Source organism: Ranitomeya variabilis, chromosome 4, assembly GCF_051348905.1.
Source record: "Ranitomeya variabilis isolate aRanVar5 chromosome 4, aRanVar5.hap1, whole genome shotgun sequence".
Lineage (NCBI taxonomy): Eukaryota > Metazoa > Chordata > Amphibia > Anura > Dendrobatidae > Ranitomeya > Ranitomeya variabilis.
This window is the reverse complement of record NC_135235.1, coordinates 749955767-749973736: the sequence shown is the minus strand read 5'-3', so window position 1 is coordinate 749973736 and position 17970 is coordinate 749955767.

Genomic DNA, 17970 nt, shown 5'->3' with positions numbered 1-17970 from the left:
GAGGCTTAAACTTAGGAGAGGAAACCTTCAGAGGGACATACCGAGAAGACAACCAAACCAATTCCCCAACACGAAGTCGGGGACCCACACCGCGGCGGCGGTTGGCAAAACGCTGAGCCTTCTCCTGTGACAACTTCAAGTTGTCCACCACATGATTCCAAATCCGCTGCAACCTATCCACCACGGAATCCACCCCAGGACAGTCAGAAGACTCAACATGACCCGCGGAGAAACGAGGATGAAAACCAGAGTTGCAGAAGAATGGCGAAACCAAAGTAGCGGAACTAGCCCGATTATTAAGGGCAAACTCAGCCAATGGCAAGAAGGTCACCCAATCATCCTGGTCCGCAGAAACAAAACATCTCAAATAAGCCTCCAGTGTCTGATTAGTTCGCTCCGTTTGGCCATTAGTCTAAGGATGAAAGGCAGATGAAAACGACAAATCAATGCCCATTTTAGCACAAAAAGATCGCCAGAATCTGGACACAAACTGGGATCCTCTGTCGGACACGATATTCTCAGGAATGCCGTGTAACCGAACCACATTCTGAAAAAACAAAGGAACCAGATCGGAAGAGGAAGGCAACTTAGGCAAGGGCACCAAATGGACCATCTTGGAAAAACGATCATGTTAAATAATAATTAATTGACTTATTCTTGGTCTTGATGCAGTATAGAACACATTGCTTCATGCTGACAGTACAAAGAGCTATTTATGTATATAGGAGCTCAGAGCATAAGTCCACTCCATATACAGGGAACACGTGATCTGTAGAAAAGATATATAAGTGTCTCTTAGGAGGGTGTGGGGGTCTTTTGTCACGTGGGACTGTCACCTCCCATCTTCACCTCATTCTCTCCATGGATGTCTGACGAGGAAGCAACAGCTGATAGCTGCAGCCATGATGACCTTCAAACTTCAGACACACAGACAAATGGCTTCCATTCAGGACTTGGGAAAGAGGGGTAACTAATGCTGTTCTCTACACATGGACAATCCGTTCGTAACTATTTTCATCTGTTTTATGTTTTTGCTGCAAAGTGATTTTTCTATGGACAATCAATAAATCACTATACTTTTTATGTGAATATGATGCCATTTTTCTTTTAAGAATAACGCACCTGGTTAAGTCCTGATTTAAATGAATGTGCAGAATAAGCATATTTAACATTGCTGAAGCCAGCCAGTTTTGATTTTTGTGCTATTTTTTTTTCGTGAATTTCCTTCATTTTTGCACACGGGGGGAAGACAGAAGAGTTTGCAAGATTTTGTGCTAGTATTCAGAAATTTCACTTCAAAACTTCAAGTCACAAAGATCTCAAGAAGAACCTATGACTTTGTAAACGAACAGAGACTAACAGGTGTTAGTTGAATTGACAAGTAGTAGGAGTACTACAAGTGCCGGACGTGTTGAAAATAGACGTGCTAAAAATAGCCGTGGTGAAGTCCGGAGCCCAGCAAAAGAACTACAAGCTGAGATTTCAAGGTAAGACAAATGGATTTCATTAATTCATTTGCTAAATCAAGTCAGATAGAATTTGTAAGTTTATACAGATCTAGTGTAGAAATATTTTGGTTATCTTTATATGCGGAATGCAGAATCGCGAATATGAAGTTAGATTCTAAGCTAGTATCTAGGAAAAAAGAAAAAGAGCAACTGAAAAATATATTACATATGGTTAATGTATTTCATGAGTTTGTTACAGAAAAGTCCAAAAAAGATTGTGTAGAAAGAATTTCTAAGGAAATGGAAATTAATGATGTCCCCAAGATTGAGTGTAAAGTAAAGAGTGAGGAAGAGGAAGATGTGACGCACATGTCTGTAATGGCGGCCACTCTTGACTTTGTGCCTCATGATGAAAAACAAGATGGAGGACACGTAGGAGACATGACAACTGACAAAGATGATGTGGAAGGGCCACTAAAAATAGAAGACGGCTCAGAGGCCCAACTCCAAACTAAATCTAGGAAGACCTTGTTAAAATTATGTAAAATCATTCCTGCATATGATGACAAAATCGATGTGTGCAGAAATTCAGAAATATTTGAAAGTTTTGCCGATAAGTATGATCTGACTAATCAGGAGAAAAATCAATTATTTAAAATTTGGCTACCAGTAAGTTTCTCCAGGAAATTCTCACTAAAAATGCAGAATGAAGAATTCCATGAAGAAATGACTGATGTAGAGAGATTAAAAATGTTGATATTTTGTGGACTAAAAGAAAATTATCCAGATCTTGATATTCTTCTAAAATTGAGGATTGGCCGGAAAGAATGTACTTTTACATTCATGTCCATTTTTGAAAGGGTGTACAGGATGATCAGTACTAATTCCAATAAAAAATCAATGATAAATTGTTTTGTAAACAAATTCAGATTCCTAAATCCTGTATCTCGTGTTATTGCGTCACAGAAAGATTCTTTATATGAATGTGCACAGTCCATTGAATTCTTTAGAAAACATGAGAATCTTGAAAGGAAAACAAATCATACTAAGGTTTTTAAATCAGACAGAATTATATCTTATCAGAAGCCAAAATCAAAATCTCCAAAACTGACCCAGAATCACATCTATGAAGAACGAAGAAAATTACATATTTGCTACAAACCCTATGAGTCTTCCACTGAAGCTGCACTGAAAGGGTTAAAAGCTGAAGGGTCAGATCTGTCTGTAAAGATGGCGGAAATTGACAGACAGAAACAAGTGGTGAGTATCCCCGGGCCTGCTCAACTGAACACTCCATTATTGCAGCTCTTCAACTTCAAAGAGTCCATAGGGTTAATGACCTTATTAAATGGTGTTTACCAACAGATTATTGACAGAGAGATAAATTTTGGGTTAGGAATTGGCTAAAAATGTAATCAATTATATGAGGTGTAGGGGAGTTATACAATGTATTATTTATTAATATGTAATTATTTTATACAATATATTTCTGCAGTTATATATATATATTAATATAGTATACAGTAAATACTGTAGCATATTTGTATAAGTACAGACTATATTAACTGTATTTTTGTATGTATAGTGAAATAATTAGAATTTATTCTACTTAGAATTACATTAATTACATATATTAAATATATGCATATGTATAACATTTAAATTATTTTGTTTCTGAATAAATATGAAATTAACCTTTATCTTTTATTTTTCCTTAGAGCTTTCATTTCAAAAACAGGAATTGAACAAAAAAAAACTTTTTACATGAATTTATGTTTTATTTACACAGGAAGCTATAATAACTGCATGATTGTATATATTTAACACTTAATAAAAAAAAAATATACATAACTAATAAACTAAAAACTTGTTTTTTTTCCTTTGCATGGAAATAATGTAGTTTTTCTCCTTCATTGCATGGTGTGACAGGTCACTCTCTTGTTTCAACTTAAAGCTGTAAGAAGAAATTTTTTATTCTCCTCAGCCTTTACATTAAAACGGATTCAGTTGCAGACTTGTACTAAATATAACTGTACAACAAATGCACACATTTCATATGGAAGAGTCCTATCTATAGGTTAGAACATAGTGTTAAGTTAGATAGTGTTAGAGAATAATATTTGGGGAATATTCAAATAAATATTAGAATACTAAATTTAATAGTATACAATGCGCATTGATTGATTGATAATTAGGACACAATATATTGGGTTAATATACATGTTTTTTGTATGTAATATATGTAGTGTCAACTTTTATGTGAGTGACAGATAAGCAGCTGCTAAGAATGAAGTGTAACGTAAGGAGCGTGGAGCGTGGTACGTGCAGTATGTAAGAGGCCTCATGATTTATGGTATGTGGAGAGAAAGAAAATAACAAAAAACTTGTGTGTATGAAAATAAGAGTCAGTTAAATTACAATGTTAAGATATATATTTAAATATTATTTACTCAACATATATTTACATATATTTCTTTAATTATTATTTCTTGATTTAGTAATAGTGAATAAGTGCAATCACACATCAATATGGTTTATCAAGTATACATTTAGAATAATTTTCCCAAATTATAATTTTTTTTCATATTCAATGTTTTTTATTGATTACATAAATGGATACCCATTTTCAAACAAATATATGGCACAAGCTGATCTGACAGTTCTAAAATTAATTATTTGTAATTTTGGTTTTTACAAATTAATTTTTTCATAAAATAATATTTTTTTGATATTAAGGGGGAAATGTGTTTTTGATCCAGATTACATCATCACATTTCATCAATACCTCTTTTTCACACATTTTAATAAAAAAGAAATATTAATAAGGTATTATTGGGTACAATACAATAAGTATTATAAAAGTCATTTTTTTTCCTCTAATGAAGGGTATTATATGCAAAGCTGCATAATTTCAATATTTGGGTAATCCAAGATTATGACAACATCTAGATAATGGAAATATTAAAGGGAATGTGTTATTGAGACATAACCTCTGCATTTATCATCAACATATAAAGGTGTTGTGAAATTGGATTTTGGGCTCCCCCGGTGGCCACTGGTGGAATTGAACTGGTGTGCATCATCTCCTCTGTTCACCTGTTTCCATCAGGATGTGGGAGTTGCTATTTAGCCTTGCTCCTCTGTCACTTCCATGCCGGTCAACATTGTAATCAGAAGCCTTTCTGTGCATGTTCCTGCTTCTAGACAACTCCCAGCTAAGTTGGACTTTAGTCCTCGTTTGTTTTTGCATTTTGTTCCAGTTCACAGCTGTAGTTTCGTTTATGTGTCTGGAAAGCTCTTGTGATCTGAAATTGCCACTCTGATGTTATGAGTTAATACTAGAGTCTTAAAGTAATTTCAGGATGGTATATTGATAGAGTTTTCAGCTGACCATGAAAGTGCCCTTTCTGTCTTCCTGCTATCTAGTAAGCGGACCTCAATTTTGCTAAACCTATTTTCATACTACGTTTGTCATTTCATCTAAAATCACCGCCAATATATGTGGGGGCCTCTGTCTGCCTATCGGGGAAATTTCTCTAGAGGTGAGCCAGGACTATATTTTCCTCTGCCAGGATTAGTTAGTCCTCCGGCTGGCGCTGGGCGTCTAGGAATAAAAAACGTAGGCAACGCTACCCGGCTACTGTTAGTTGTGCGGCAGGTTTAGTTCATGGTCAGTTTAGTTTCCATCCTTCCAAGAGCTAGTACTTATGTTTGCTGGGCTATGTTCTCTTGCCATTGAGAACCATAACAGTTTGACCGGCCAAAAAGGGTTAAATTAATTGACAGAGAAAGGAGAGAAAAGAGAAGTCTGCTGAAGATTTTTTTTTTTTTTCCTTCCCTTCAGTTCTGAGTGTGCTTGTAATTGAATTTCTTGCAAGTCTGCCTATATTGCAGCCTTTCTCTCTCTCTCTCTCCTTCTAATCCTGGAATGGCTCTGTGTTCACCTGTTTAAAATGGATATTCAGAGTTTAGCTGCAGGTTTGAATAATCTCACCACGAAAGTTCAAAATTTACAAGATTTTGTTGTTCATGTTCCTATATCTGAACCTAGAATTCCTTTGCCTGAATTTTTCTCGGGGAATAGATCTTGCTTTCAAAATTTCAAAAATAATTGCAAGTTGTTTTTGTCCCTGAAATCTCGCTCTGCTGGAGATCCTGCTCAGCAGGTCAGGATTGTGATTTCCTTGCTCCGGGGCGACCCTCAGGATTGGGCTTTTGCATTGGCTCCAGGGGATCCTGCGTTGCTCAATGTGGATGCGTTTTTTCTGGCCTTGGGGTTGCTTTATGAGGAACCTCAGTTAGAGCTTCAGGCGGAAAAGGCCTTGATGTCCCTATCTCAGGGGCAAGACGAAGCTGAAATATACTGCCAGAAATTCCGTAAATGGGCTGTGCTTACTCAGTGGAATGAGTGCGCCCTGGCGGCGAATTTCAGAGAGGGTCTCTCTGATGCCATTAAGGATGTTATGGTGGGGTTCCCTGTGCCTGCGGGTCTGAATGAGTCCATGACAATGGCTATCCAGATCGATAGGCGTCTGCGGGAGCGCAAACCTGTGCACCATTTGGCGGTGTCTACTGAGAAGACGCCAGAGAATATGCAATGTGATAGAATTCTGTCCAGAAGTGAACGGCAGAATTTAAGACGAAAAAATGGGTTGTGCTTCTATTGCGGTGATTCAACTCATGTTATATCAGCATGCTCTAAGCGTACTAAGAAGCTTGATAAGTCTGTTTCAATTGGCACTTTACAGTCTAAGTTTATTCTATCTGTGACCCTGATTTGTTCTTTATCATCTATTACCGCGGATGCCTATGTCGACTCTGGCGCCGCTTTGAGTCTTATGGATTGGTCCTTTGCCAAACGCTGTGGGTATGATTTGGAGCCTCTTGAAACTCCTATACCCCTGAAGGGGATTGACTCCACCCCATTGGCTAGTAATAAACCACAATACTGGACACAAGTAACTATGCGGATTAATCTGGATCATCAGGAGATTATTCGCTTTCTTGTGCTGTATAACCTACATGATGTGTTGGTGCTTGGATTGCCATGGCTGCAATCTCATAACCCAGTCCTTGACTGGAAAGCTATGTCTGTGTTAAGCTGGGGATGTAAGGGGACGCATGGGGACGTACCTGTGGTTTCCATTTCATCATCTATTCCCTCTGAGATTCCTGAATTCTTGACTGAATATCGTGACGTTTTTGAAGAACCTAAGCTTGGTTCATTACCTCCGCACCGGGAGTGCGATTGTGCCATAGATTTGATTCCGGGTAGTAAATACCCTAAGGGTCGTTTATTTAATCTGTCTGTGCCTGAACATGCTGCTATGCGAGAATATATAAAGGAGTCCTTGGAAAAGGGACATATTCGTCCTTCGTCATCTCCCTTAGGAGCCGGTTTTTTCTTTGTGGCTAAGAAAGATGGCTCTTTGAGACCGTGTATTGATTATCGGCTTTTGAATAAAATCACGGTTAAATATCAATATCCGTTGCCACTGCTGACTGATTTGTTTGCTCGCATAAAGGGGGCCAAGTGGTTCTCTAAGATAGATCTCCGTGGGGCGTATAATTTGGTGTTGTGAAATTGGATTTTGGGCTCCCCCGGTGGCCACTGGTGGAATTGAACTGGTGTGCATCATCTCCTCTGTTCACCTGTTTCCATCAGGATGTGGGAGTCGCTATTTAACCTTGCTCCTCTGTCACTTCCATGCCGGTCAACATTGTAATCAGAAGCCTTTCTGTGCATGTTCCTGCTGCTAGACAACTCCCAGCTAAGTTGGACTTTAGTCCTCGTTTGTTTTTGCATTTTGTTCCAGTTCACAGCTGTAGTTTCGTTTCTGTGTCTGGAAAGCTCTTGTGATCTGAAATTGCCACTCTGATGTTATGAGTTAATACTAGAGTCTTAAAGTAATTTCAGGATGGTATTTTGATAGGGTTTTCAGCTGACCATGAAAGTGCCCTTTCTGTCTTCCTGCTATCTAGTAAGCGGACCTCAATTTTGCTAAACCTATTTTCATACTACGTTTGTCATTTCATCTAAAATCACCGCCAATATATGTGGGGGCCTCTGTCTGCCTATCGGGGAAATTTCTCTAGAGGTGAGCCAGGACTATATTTTCCTCTGCCAGGATTAGTTAGTCCTCCGGCCGGCGCTGGGCGTCTAGGAATAAAAAACGTAGGCAACGCTACCCGGCTACTGTTAGTTGTGCGGCAGGTTTAGTTCATGGTCAGTTTAGTTTCCATCCTTCCAAGAGCTAGTACTTATGTTTGCTGGGCTATGTTCTCTTGCCATTGAGAACCATAACATAAAGGCCTTATTTTTATTTTTATTTTATTCTCATTTTTTCATTTTTCACTATTTCTTATTTTTATTTGTTTATCATTTTTATTTTTCATTTTTTTTTTCATTTTTTCCTTCAATTTTTATTCTCAACTTTTATTTTTCATTTTTCATTTTTTCTTCAATTTTTATTCTCAATTTTTCATTTTTTATCTCAAAAAGAAAAATCAATATTTAATAAAGTAATGTCTAATACAAGTATATTGCTTTATCAAATATAATGATCATATGGTTTCATTATATAAGAAATGTTTCAATTCTGAGTTAAATACAACAATTCTTTCACTCATTCATTCATTTATTCATATTTATATATATATATATTCTTATTTTGGTTCATGGCTACACATTCTTACATATTATTGGTTATAGTTTATTAATAAAGTTTTAGTAATATCAGCATTTGTTACATAAAAGACACACTGACATATATGGGTTCATAAAGAAATTACACCCATGACATAAAAATGTCCTTTTACATGAAGAATATGGTTAATAATATATTATCATTTTCCATTATTATTATTATTATTTTATTTTTCCAAATATATTATTGAGTCCATATTAATATTCCGATAATTATATGGATATTATTGATTGCTATGGTAAGCTATGATATTATAGGTTAGGAAAATTACCAGATTTGGTATAGAATAGGGAATGAAGACTTCAATCAAGATATTAAAGTTACGTTAATAAAGACTTTTCATATTTTTATATTCAATTAAAAGTTACAAGAAAAAAAAAGACGTTATCCAGAGTTCCACAAGGTAACAATGCTATGATAGATAATAATAGACTGTGTCAAATACAATTCATGTCACCACACACAACTACAGCATCCATCACTGACAAGTATGAGTACAATATCCTACCTGCCAACCATGGAGAGGATGATGATCCTATGATGCTAAGATGAACTGTGTTATTATGTTCCAGTGGTTTCCTATCACCTATAAGACTTCCATGAAGGCTGGTGGACGATCGTTGATTGTCAGGACGCTACAACCCTGACATGTGTCCGGTGCACTAAAGACTGGTTATGGTGCTATGTTTAGCAGGGAAGAGTCAATTTAACCCTTGCTGTGCTGACCAAAAACACCTGTTCCAAGACCACTACGGATGATATGGAGATTCCAGATGATTTCCAAGGCGAGCCAAAGTAAGTCCAGGTCTCTAAAGGTGACACTACACAGATATTAAAGCTACATCACATCTATGAACTTTGTTTTCTTATCAACATTTGAATTTATGGACTTTGATTGACACATGACACACAGTCTCTACAATATCAAAATGAAGACCAGATGACATCAGATGACATCAGACCTGAGATGCTTCAAGTAGACATAGGGAAGTATAATCACATATATTTTATCTGAATATTAGTCACGGCTTACCATAACATGAATTTACATATCATTATATTATTGAATACGTAGAACAATATTATTATTATTATTATTATTGATATTATGAACACTAAATTATTTTGCTAAAGAAGAAGAAAAGAAGATATTAATATATTTAATTTGAGGGTTCCAATCAATGTCTTTCACCCTCAAAAGGGGGAATTGTTAAATAATAATTAATTGACTTATTCTTGGTCTTGATGCAGTATAGAACACATTGCTTCATGCTGACAGTACAAAGAGCTATTTATGTATATAGGAGCTCAGAGCATAAGTCCACTCCATATACAGGGAACACGTGATCTGTAGAAAAGATATATAAGTGTCTCTTAGGAGGGTGTGGGGGTCTTTTGTCACGTGGGACTGTCACCTCCCATCTTCACCTCATTCTCTCCATGGATGTCTGACGAGGAAGCAACAGCTGATAGCTGCAGCCATTGTTATGGAAATATTAGGGTTGGATAAATATATCCCTGTGTGTGCTGTGGCCGCTCCCAATTAGACTGAGTATTTTGAGCGCTCATCAAGAATGGACTGTACACAACTGTGACAGAACAACATTCCATCAATACTGATACTTTATTGTACATACATAGTTTTATATTTTCACATAGAAAGGAGTGGTTAGGGGTTGTCAGGGGTGGTTAGTTAATTATCATATTGTCTAGCTCCTCTGTCATTGGTTATCTAAACATATATGGAATATTGTGATTAATGCTCATATGACTGCTGATCAAGCAACTAAACTCGAGTTCTCTGTCTAGGACAAAGTGGAGACACCTGACACTGTTGGTCTGCCGTTTCAGCAAGATTCAGCTAGATTCTAGGCATTATCTCAGACATCTGACCCGATTTCCTGTTTTTAAGATGGAAAAACACCATATGATCTGTCTGGGTTATATCAGGCTTATATCAGTTCAGTTTGTGTCAGCCATTTTAAACCATTGATTATAATGTATATATTAGTTGTGAGCATATAAGTATATATTTGATTATAGAGGAGTATACATGCAAGTGAGATCTACATGATATATATATTTCTATCACAAGCCCCCCTTAGATATCACTTGCCCTAATCCTAGCCTCCTGTCCCAAAGCGCTGCAACTCTTTTGTGCTGTTGGCGAACTGACACAAGCCTAACGCCTGTGCCCCACTCCATACAGACTTTTCGCAAATGGGCGGTCAGGAGATCTGTCCCTAACGGGGGTTCGTTGCAATCAGTCTCTTAGTCAATAGCATGTGTAGTGAGCGATGTGCAGTCTTTATCAGGTAGGTCATCTCTTCGGTCAGGCAGGGCATCCACGACATCATTCTGGCTTGGGTGTCATCTTCTGGTAGGGGAGCTTTCTTGCCATGCGATGAGTGGATCCAAGCGAGTCTTCCCTCCAGTTTCACAGAGTTTGGTGTCATCAGCAGCACTTGAACAGGACCATCAAATCTGGGATCGAGTGGTGTTCTCCTTACAAGCTTTTTCACCAACACCCAGTCTCCTGGCTTCTAGGAGTGCATACCGGACACTGAATCTGGATCTGGCAATGAAGAAAAAAACTCGAGAATGGATGTTAGCAAGTTTCTTGGTGATTTCAATTACATAAGCAGACAAAGTATCATATTACATAGTCAGCTGCTAAGGGAAAGGATACCCCTAACCTGGGACTAGACACAAACAAAATTTCACATGGTAACAGCTTTCCTGGGCCTCTGGGAGTGTGCCTAACACTGAGTAGTGTGATTGGGAGTGTGTAGGCCTAAGTCTGACCCTACTGCTGACTAGATCTCTCATGTGAGGTTTGCTGTGAATGCGGGTCCCTCGTCACTCTCTATCACTTCTGGGACCCCATAGCTGCATATCTCGTCTCTGAGAGTAGCTTCTTTGCAGTAGTCTTTGCTGACTGGTTCCTCACTGGGAAAGCTTCTGGCCATCCTGAGAACACGTCCGCGACCACAAGGGCATATTCGAATCCTCCACTTGGCGGCATCTGGATGTGGTCTATCTGGATCCTCTGGAAGGGGGTACAGTGGTCTGGCAAGTTGATGTGTGGGAACTTTCTTCATTCTTCCAGGGTTGCATTTGCCACAGGTCAGACAGCTGTTTATGAACTTGGCTGTTAGGGTGGAGATTTCTGGGGCGAACCAGTAAGCACCAATCGGATCATTCATCTGTGTCTTTAATCTGTGTGTGGGCCCAAGTGCCTACTGGACCACCATAGGGTGCATGCTTCGGGGTAAACAGGGTTTGTAGTCCATTTAGTATACCCTTCCTTCTTCATGTGTTGCTCACTTCTGCATCCAGCATTCCTTCTTGTCCTTTGGGGCTTGCTCTTGCAACTTTTTTGAGCAGATCCCAGGATGTCATCTTGTCAGGTTTCCTGTCTTCAGCCGTCCTGTAGTAGCCGTCCGGCTCTACGACCTCTTCCACTTGTCCATATTGTCTTCCCTTGACTGTTTCTTTGGCTGTCATATCCGCCATGTTGTTGCCTCGTGCCCCTACTGTGTTCAGTTTTCCATGCGCCTTGACTTTTAGCATTGTCACCACTTTTGGAAGTTGAAGTGTGTTCAGCAGGTCCTTAATGGCTCCATTGATGCTTCACGGTTGTTCCGCTGGCTGTTATGAAGTCCCTTGCAGCCCAGATGGGTCCGAAGTCGTGTGCTATGCCATGCAAGTACCTTGAATCGGTAAACATTTTCTCAGTCTTGTCTTCTGCCATCTGGTAGGCCTTCATCAGCGCTATCAGTTCTGCTTCCTGGGCTGACAGACTGGGCGGCAGACTTCTGGACCACAGGATCTCTTGATTGCTGGTCGCTGCACCTCCCGTGTGGAATCTTCCTTCATCATCTGCAAATCTGGAGCCATCCACATAGAGGATCAACTCTGGGTTGGTCAGTGGCTCTTCTGCCACCTTGGGTAGTCCTGCTGTTTCCTGTTGCATGATGCTGAAGCAATCATGGTCATCCGTCCGGAGCAAATTCAGATCCCTGCAGAAGGTATCATGCAGATTTTGATCAGACTTTTTATCTGAGGATCCGTATCTGTATCCCCCTTGGGAGTGGGAGTAGAGTGGGCGGATTGAGGACTGTGCATTTGGAGATGGTGACATTGTTGGGCAGGAGTAGAGAGCACTGGAGGCGAAGATGCCTGGCGGTGGAGAGATGTTTTAGCTGGGTTTGGTTGAGGATTGCTGAGATGTCATGCAGAGCCAGGATTTCCAATGGTTTTTTCCACTGATGTCAGTAGTCCTGTCCAGGAGGGCGTGTGCTGCAACTGCTGATCTCATGCGGGAGGAAGAGGCTCCCCTTGCAACTGGATCCAGGCAAGCTGAAAAGTAGTCCGAAAGTCTCTGTTTTCCCCCCTGAAGCTGTGTCAGGACTCCAGTAGCAAGGCCTTCTCTTCTCATCAAGTAGAGACGGAATGGCTTCTTGTAGTCAGATAGGCCTAGTGCTGGCGCTGAGACTACAGAGCCTTTTAACTTCTTGAACGAACTGAAGGCCACATCTGTCTGGAGGAACGGGGTCACGCTGTTTTATTCACACAGAGGCTGCATTAGGACGGAAGCATCAGGGATCCAGGCTCTGCAATATGAAACTAGACCAAGGAAGGCCTGTAGCACCTTTGGAGTTGTCGGAGGGACCATCTTCTCCACTGTGGTCTTCCGGTCATCTGTCAGGTGTTTCGCCTGGTGCGCAATACAGTGTCTCTGGAACGTAACTTGCTTCAGACACCACTGGACTTTGTTCTTTGAGATCTTGCAGTGCTGCTCCGCCAGGCAGAGTAGGAGATACAAGGAATGGGCTTTACACGTGTCAAAGTCAACTGCACAAAGGAGTAGATTGTCCATGTATTGTAGCAGGGTTACTTCTGCTTGTTCTGTGACTCAGTTGGTGAGAACTGTGGACATTGCTTTGGTGAACTGTGAAGGGCTGTTCTGGGCCCACTGTGGCATCACTGTCCATGTGTGGTGTCCCCCCTGGTGCATTAAGGCAAACAGGAACTGGTCTTCCGGATGAGGGGGAACACTGAAGAAAACCTTAGCCAGGTCGGTCACTGTGAACACTTTTGCTGTGGCAGGCACATTCGAGAGCAGAGTGTGCGGATTCGGCATAATTGCAGTTTCAAACACTGTGGCGTCATTCTCAGCTCTCAGGTTATATACCATTCTGAACTTGGCTGGCTCTCCTTTTACAGTCTTTTTCTTGACGGGGAAAAGCGGGGTATTGCAAGGCGATTTGCGAGGAACAATGATTCCTATTTCCAGGTGGACCTTCAGTTGGTCAGAGGCAGCTTGACTCTAGGCCTGGCCTGGGCCTTACGAGGGTACGGGGTACATGGCTTGAGTGACACCCGTACTGGGGCAACTTGAGGTTTTTCTCACGTGCTGGGGTCCCTTAGACCATAGACTTTCTGGTACTACATCCAGTACCTCCTTGGGTAGGCCTCATTGGTTGCTTAATGTTCTTGTAGGGCCGCCAGCATGACTCTTCTTGGGTCAGGGATGAAGAAAGTGTCACTGTCCCATCTTCGTGGAACACTGTGGTTGCCTTCAGCTTCTGCAGTAGGTTCGCTCCCAGCAGGTTGAGTGGAAGTTCCTTGACACCACAAACTGGGACAGGATAGAGTGTCCTGGCTGAGTGCACACGCTCAGTGGCTTTGTAAGCTGAGAAGGTCTGACTTGACCATCAATGCCCATGCGAGACACAGAGAATTCTGATAGGCAGGTGGGATCAGCGAGTTCCACAGGTGTCATCACACTTCTGGCTGCACCACTTTGGATCTGACAACGCCATCCATTTTAAGGGTAATTTGAGGTACTGGTCTTGCAGATGAAGTTTTACATGTCAGGAGCGTAGTGTCTTGCAGACCTGGCTTGCTTGCCTCTGTCCTATGGACGGGGTACTTCACTGCTTTCTGCACTTCCTCCTTGACCTGTTTCTCTGGACCAACTCTTGGATTGCATGGGTCCAGTCTCTTCGGGGGCGTGAGTGCTTTGCACTGGTTCTGGAAATGGCCAAACTTGCCACAGATGTAACACTTGACACTTTTTCTGTCTTTGTAGGGTGGTTGCGCTTTCAGGTCAGTGGTCACCATGAGAGGGGGTGTCTTCTGCACCCCTGGTTGGGACTCAATCCCTTTGGCTACTGTGGACAACGGCATGATGGATACTGTAGCGGCAGCGGGGTCCGGCCTGCTGATTGAAGCTGCGGTGGTAAGACGGGGCCTGCAGGTGCATTCGTGACGAGGCCCGGGGTGCCATGAGACCGGCGGCTGCATCCAACCCAAGGTCTTGGGGCATTACAGGGGCTGCGGCTGCATCTGCCATCACTTCTTCCTCCTGCTCCGACATAGCTTCTCCCCTTTGCTAACCTTATTGAGGTCGGTGTCTCCTCTCTGGAGTCTGCAGCGGTTCTTCTGGTGGTGTGTTGGTCGGCACTTTGCAGCGTCTTCACCTCTGGCTCCCCTTCGAGCGTTCTCAGCAGCACGGCACCCGTTTCCTTCTTCGCGCTCTTTGTGGTGCTATAATGGTGGCAGTTTTGGTGACAATCGGCAATAGACAGTCTCCTAGGCGCACATAAAACATTTTTTCTGGGTCAGTCCACTGCTATTGACCTGTTCCTAGGCCTAGCCACTATCAGTGGTTTCCTGATTGGCTGTCTCAGTCCATGCCCAAAGGCCTGTGTATCTGGTCATGAATGGTGAAGCCCAAGTCTTGGAATACTTGCATTACTCTGCAATGAAACTTCTTTACAGACTCTGTCTTTTCTTGGCTCATGTCATGGCTCACTCTCTGAGCTGTTCAATTAGCTGTGGCCCTGACTTCCAAGCGTGTACGTCTGATTCTGCTGGAAGTTTGAATTGTTCCTTCATGATTGGCCAGAGTGCATCACCTGCTTCTATTTTCATTCATGGCCCAGAGATCATTCCAGCTGGCTGCATATGTTTACTGCTTCTGCTACATTCTTCGGTAAAATGGCATGGGATGCATCCCTGGGTCTGGAAGATTGTCATCTGACTTGAAGTGCAGTGCACATAGTGTAATGGTGGTGCCTCTATCTGCCCCTGCATTCTTGGTGCCTGTGGGCTTCTTTTCTAGTACTAGACAGCATGTATGATGTTCCCTCTTCATCTTCATCAGAGGAATAGTTGTGATAGCTTGTACTGGGGTCATACACTGGCTGATATTGGACTCAGAAGTTGCTTTTTTTTTTTTTTTTTTTATGTGAGGATGTCTCCCCCCTTGCTGAAGCTATGATGGATTAGGATTATAGTTTCATGTTGGTGTGAATGTGGATGTAGGCAGCTCTGACCGGTGCTGAAGCTGTACATTATCAATACATGGTGATATCAAAGTTCATGTAAAACCTTAAGGGTTACAATATTGTTGACTGTGAAATGAGGTAACGGAGGATCTGTCAGTGAGCTCGTTCCGATATCATTCCTCCCCCCTCTGCACCCAGGGCTGAGCTGACTGCTGCCTGATATGTCTGGGGCTGCCCACTGTAGGGGGGCTTTCACCTTCTTTCCCCGATATCACAACTGGCAATGGCTGGACTGTGCCAGGGACACCTTGTGCTGTAAGCACCATATTGTTTGAATTGGGCGTTGGCCCAGCCGGCAACACGGAGGAAAAAAGAGGAAGAAGAAGAGGGAGGGGTTGAGGAGTGAGACAAAGGAATAGTAGGAAGGGAGAGAGAGAGAGAGAGAGAGAGAGAATGCGGAGAGAAAAAGACTGACAGAGAAAAAAAAAAAAAAAAAGAAAGAGGATAGAGGAGAACAACAAGAATAATAGAGAGGAGCAATTATGCCTTCTCCCTGTAGGGAGAGACGGGGCGCACCACATACTGTGCAAAAATAACTACCTAAACCATGGATTCTGCTAAAAGCAGACTGCGCAGATTCTCCCGTCTCATACCCACAAAAATCACTTCCTGGTTTGCTCATATAACTTTCTGTACCACCTAAACGATGTAAGCTCTGCTGCCACTTCATACCATGTATTAGTATTCAGCAATCTAACATCAGCTACTGTAACTTCCCTTATTTTCCTTTCTACGTCATGCCACTCCGCAGCTTGAAATCTGCCATTCTAATGAATTTCACGTACTTTATACCTTCCAAAATCTTCACATACTTAACACCTTCGTATTCTGCCACTATCTAGGGGCTGTTTTCTCATCAGGAAGTAAGAAGACTTTCCTGTTGCTCGGCCACTTTGTTCCCCATGGCAAAAGCAAAAAATGAAAATGAAAAACACATAAAAATGAAAAAAGAAAACAGTACTAAAAAAAACTTCTAAAAATGAGTATATAAAACTCTAAGAAAAACCCAAAACGATAAGAAAAACCGTCAAAAACTTAGTTCACAACCAAAAACTCAAAACTTTGATACAATAGTAAAGAAAAAAACTTTTTTCAAAAATATATATATATAAAAAATAAAAAGGTAAAGAGATTGAAGATTGAGGAAAACTTAATTAAAAAAACTTTAAAATGCCGCAAAAAGAAAAAAGACCCCCTAAGAGAGTTAAAAAAATTAAAAATGAAAACGGCTGTCAGTCAGAGACACACTTCCTCTTAGATATCACGTATGCCATTGCAATAATATCAAATGTCACTAAAATCACGTTTCTGAAAACACTTATGTCACATCAAAAATGATAGATACAACTTAAATTTCACTTCTTCACAAAAAAAAACTACACATACCCAGCACTGCAGCTGAAAACAGTCCGGAAAAAAAATGTGACAGTTTGATTTACAATGCATATCTCTCTGCTAAACAGCACGGAGAAAGAGGAAGTTCGGACAAGAGAACTATTTCTGCTTCTTAAAGCGGCAATAGTACATGACACAAACAGACAGATATATTTCTATCACACCATGATGACCTTCAAACTTCAGACACACAGACAGATGGCTTCCATTCAGGACTTGGGAAAGAGGGGTAACTAATGCTGTTCTCTACACATGGACAATCCGTTCGTAACTATTTTCATCTGTTTTATGTTTTTGCTGCAAAGTGATTTTTCTATGGACAATCAATAAATCACTATACTTTTTATGTGAATATGATGACATTTTTCTTTTAAGAATAACGCACCTGGTTAAGTCCTGATTTAAATGAATGTGCAGAATAAGCATATTTAACAGATCACACACCACCCAGATGACAGACATTCCTTGAGACACCGGAAGATCAGAAATGAAATCCATGGAAATGTGTGTCCAAGGCCTCTTCGGGACGGGCAAGGGCAAAAGCAACCCGCTAGCACGAGAACAACAAGGCTTAGCCCGAGCACAAGTCCCACAGGACTGCACAAATGACCGCACATCCCGTGACAAGGAAGGCCACCAAAAGGACCTAGCCACCAAATCTCGGGTACCAAAAATTCCCGGATGCCCTGCCAACACCGAGGAATGAACCTCGGAAATAACTCTGCTGGTCCACTTATCAGGAACAGTCTGTCGGGTGGACAAGAGTCAGGTCTACCAGCCTGAAATCTCTGCAACACATGTCGCAAATCAGGAGATATGGCCGACACGATTACTCCCTCTTTAAGAATACCAGCTGGCTCCGAGACTCCAGGAGAGTCAGGCACAAAGCTCCTAGAAAGAGCATCAGCCTTAACATTCTTCGAACCAGGCAGGTACGAGACCACAAAGTCAAAACGAGAGAAAAACAATGACCAACGAGCCTGTCTAGGATTCAGGCGCTTAGCAGACTCGAGATACATCAGATTTTTATGATCAGTCAAGACCACCACACGATGCTTAGCA